This window comes from Castanea sativa, chromosome 7 (genome assembly GCF_040712315.1).
Source record: "Castanea sativa cultivar Marrone di Chiusa Pesio chromosome 7, ASM4071231v1".
NCBI lineage: Eukaryota > Viridiplantae > Streptophyta > Magnoliopsida > Fagales > Fagaceae > Castanea > Castanea sativa.
Window position 1 is genome coordinate 36343191 of NC_134019.1, and position 4643 is coordinate 36347833.

Here is a 4643-nt window from a genome sequence, read left to right on the forward strand (position 1 = left end):
TATACGACTTATTGTTAGTTTTAAAAGTAAGCATAATCTATGAACAAAGTTTAACTCTAAGTCAGTTTGAAGAAAAAAAAGGTTTCATCCACTATGTGATTATTAAAACGATTATTCATGTATATTTTTAGTCAAGTAACGAGTTTTTTTAAGTGATCTATGTAATGAGTTGTGTGAGTTATCCTTTTAAAATCTTGTTTTTATACTTTAACGACTAACGTAAAGGTTTAAGTGATAGTCCATTAATAATGACATCCTTTATATTACCTTGCGTCTATCGTTTAAGACCCACCTCCTCCACCTAAACTTCACTGTCATTATATTTATTTTTATTTGAGATTGAATTCTACTCTGACTGAATCTAAGTTTTTATGAGTTTGAAGAAAGAAAATCAATTTTTTTAAAATTAATAAAAATTGATATTTTAATGAAATGTAATGTAAAATAAATAATTTGACGTGGGGTGTTTTAAAAAGTGAGTATGTAAAATAAAAAAGGTAGGTTATTGTAGGGGCAAGTTTTGGATCCTAAGACCAAGGGATAATAGGATTAAGGCCCAAAGAACCTAACACAATGAATTTGTAGAGTGTGGGCTAAAAACTAGATTTCAATGAATTGAACAATGCACACAATGGACTATAGAGGGTAAGAAAGCAAACAATAACAACCTTTATGCAAAGAAATCCTTCCTCAGCAAAGTCCGAGAAGAGTAGTTCTTGAATATATTTCCTTTAGACTTGATTACAATTTTTGTTCTTGTTGTTACAGTTTTTTTTTCTACAGATTCTCCGATCGATCCTTTATCAAGGAAGCCTTTCTTTCTTATATTTTGATGTTTTTCTTCATCTCCACCCTCCACGTGTAAGTCAAGTTGTTGGCTTTGATCCTTGTCCCATCAGCACTTTCTTAAAATCTCTAGGAGTAGCTGTAAGACTAAATACCACTGTTCAGGTTTCACCTTCACATTAATGCGGTCAGAGGGTTAGCTGCAGAGCTTTTAATGCAGTGGTAGCAGCTTTTCCTTAGATATTTCTTAGCTTCCCTTTGTCCTATTCTCTCCTGATGTTTATCCTTATCAATAGAATCCTCCGGAGTGTTGCTCTTGATGGCAGATCAAACCTTCTGATCTCTACTTTGCTTAGCCGAGGAGGCATTCCTCCTCAAACTACCTTCCCAAACCTTCACGGTCAAAATCCTTTCGTAACTCTCTGACTAGTACTTCTTCACTAACATCTATTTGTCCTCGGATTACTAAACGTCCTCAGACAAGGCCCACGGCCCAACATACATTTCTAGGCCTTTTCATCCCTACAATAACCCCTCGAAATTCCCTTCTTTTGCTCCTCATAAAAAAGGGGGATTTCGATATTATAATAATAATTTTTCTCTTCCTTTACATCATTTATGTCTGTGTAGTTGTCTTTTCTACTGCCTAGAAGCACGCTTCTGATGTTACGACATCTAGGATGCGCCTGCAATTAATTTATGTGGCTCCATGTTCCCCATATTCTGCGAAACGATGGAGATCCAACGGCTGGAGATTTTATAGGAACTTGAGCAGGAGTTTTTCCGCTTGCTTTTCTCTCTCATATATATATATATATATTGCTCAAAAGCTTCAACTACCTCACTTTTTGCACTCTCAAAACTCAAGAGCTAGTCCGAGGAGCCTCCTTTCTCTCCCGTAAGTTGTTTCTAGCAATTTCTTCCTCCTTTCTTCTTATCTGTCTCTTCTGTCTTTTTCTTTACTTAGAACCCTTTCTTCCTTGGCCCGTCTAACTTCACCCCGTCCACATATTATCCTTACCTTTTCTCTTCCATGGGTAGATTTGCTTACCTAGTAGACACCCCAAAATGTATAGAGAGCTTTAAAGCTCGATATCGAATCCCACTAGGGGTTTCTATTAGGTATTGCAAAAAGGGGAGTGGCATACCATGAAGCAGGAGGGAGAAGTAGTAATCCCCATGGTTGTTTTAATAGAGGGAGGGATGAGAATCCCTATGGATAGAGTTATTAGGGATTATTTAATAGCTCATTGGCTTTCCCCCACCAAGTGTGCCCCCAATATTTTTAGAATTTTAGGTAGTGTAGACGCCCTCAATGAGAGGATGGATGTGAACCTCACTCACCACGACGTCAATTGGATTTACAACCGTCACCACTTAAAAGGGCAGGGGTACTACTTAAAAACTAGGGTTCTTGAGGTCAGGCTCATTTCGTGCCTCCCTGAGTCCAACAAAGGCATGAATAAAGATTACCTAATTGTCTCAGGGGAGTGGCACGATGACCTTCATTGTCTAACGAGAGAAGGGACACCAAATGGGGTTCTTAGGTCTAGGTTTATTGTTCTAATAACACCCATTTTCCTTAATAACATCCTTCGTACCCATTTCTTCTATTTGTACTTGTAATTTAATTTTCCTTTGATTTGTGCTGCTTTTTTAATAGTGTTTTTCTAATTTTGATGGTTTTGCAAATCAGTACTCCGTTGTCCCGAACATAAATCTTGTCAACTAGCTAGATTTGAACAAAGTACTTAAGGCTGAGGTCTTTGTCCACAGGGATGGGCAACTAAGAGCAGCTCATCTTGAATATATATAAAAAAAAAAAAAAGAGCAGCTCATCTCATTCTTGACTACGATCTAATATTATCTAGCTTTCAGGCGCCCAAGTGCGTGATCAAGACCAAAGATCGGCGTCTACATCTGATAAACGTCACCATACTGGGTTTCCTTAATCCAGACCCCATTCCAGAAGGTGTATAGCAGGTAGAGCTACCCTTCCAATTCACAGTCGAGGAGGAAGCAACTCCCTCCCACCTAGTAGTCAAAGAAGAAGGAGTGGTTGAAGTCTCAGACTGAGGACGACTTCAAGGTCTTCAACCAGCCCCACTCTCCAGAAATTCCAGTTGGTGACTTCAACCATCTTCCTCCAACTCAAGTAAGCCATACCCAAGTTCATAATACTAAACAAATTTTCATTAAATTAGATGTTATCTTTTCTGAATTAATTATAATAAATTAAATAAGTCAATTAAAAATTTCTCTAATTAATTTTTAATTAATTAAATATATCAGATTTTTTTTTTTTTTGCAATTTTTTTTTCGCATACTACAGAATAGCTACTAGTTTTAAAATATAATTGTACATTGTTGGGCTATAAAGGCCACATATTCAAGGGACTTGTTAAACCATGAGCCATGAGTCTCTTCAAGCTTCAATTAGAGGTCCTATAAATGTGCCCACAAAGAAGCTCCAACATAGTTCTTTTATTTATTTATTTTTATTTTATACAAGATAGAATTTCTACTCTAACCTAATCTAAGTGTATATGTGTGTGAAACTCCCTCTTGGAGACTTGAACCCCGACCCTTGCCCCTCCCCACACTCCACAAGCATTTATACTTGTGCAGTGGTACTCCTACATAGTTCTTAATAGTGCTAGAAAGTTCCAAAGAACCCAATAATCTCAAAACAAAAAACGGGGCCTAGACTACACTAGAATCCTCTTAGTCATCTTTATAAATACCCAACCCATCAAATCCTTCAACCATCGAAAAAATTTCAACAAAAATCTGAATCTGAAGTTATTCACAACAACGTCAAAAGTTCAAAAATGTCGATGATTCCAAGCTTCTTCGATGGCCAACATAGCAATATCTTCTACCCATTTTCTCTAAACGTATGAGACCCATTCAAGGATTTCCCAACCCAAATTTCCAAAGAGAATTCTGCTTTTGTCAACACTCGTATTGATTGGAAAGAGACCCTAAAAGCTCACGTGTTGAAGGCCGATCTTCCTGGGCTAAACAAGGAGGAAGTGAAAGTCGAGGTCGAAGATGACAGAGTGGTTCGGATTAGTGGAGAGAGGAAGATAGAGAAGGAAGACAAGAATGACACGTTGCATCATGTCGAGTGGAGCAGTGGCAAGTTTGTGAGGAGTTTTAGGTTGCCGAAGAATGTGAAGATGGATCAGATCAAGGCTGCTATGGAGAATGGGTTCTCACTGTTATGGTTCCTAAAGTGGAGGTGAAGAAACCTGATGTCAAGGCCATTGAAATCTCTGGTTGATTTTGTTTGTGTGTGTGTGTGTGTGTGTGTGAATGTGTATTGTACTATTGTGTATGCGCTTTTGGGAAACATGATTAATCTCAGCTGTGAATGTTGTGTGCGCGAAGTGTTTGCTTAAAATATCGATGCAAATAATACTTTTTGGCTAATTTTTATGATGCTCAGGTATTTATGATTGTTATTTACTTCTTTTGTGAAATTTCAGTTTCAGTGTATTCCCCCCCGAGAGGAAGGGCTCTTTGGTGCTGTATATTAAACAATAGTTTTTAGTATTTAATAATATATTTTTATATATTTTATTATTTACACTTATTTTTAAAGAAATACAAATAACATGACTAAAACAACCTTACTAAACTGACAATTAAAAATATTTTTCAAAAAATATTACTCAATTGATAGGATTTTTAAGACTGCATTTTTTGGCACTTAATAGACATTAACAGGACGATTAAAGATTGAATAAATTTTGAAATTTAAGCACTGAATTGAGTTTTTTTTTTTTTTGAGAAACGAATTGAGTTTTTGGTAAAGCTAAATGGAAAAATTTATAATTTGGGCCTAACATTTA

General features: G+C 36.5%; 1 pseudogene; it reads left to right on the top strand.

The window, feature by feature from the left end:
* The first annotated feature begins 3617 nt into the window (after nucleotides 1–3617).
* Nucleotides 3618–4072, top strand: LOC142642036 (17.5 kDa class I heat shock protein-like; annotated as a pseudogene).
* The last annotated feature ends 571 nt before the right edge of the window (nucleotides 4073–4643 follow it).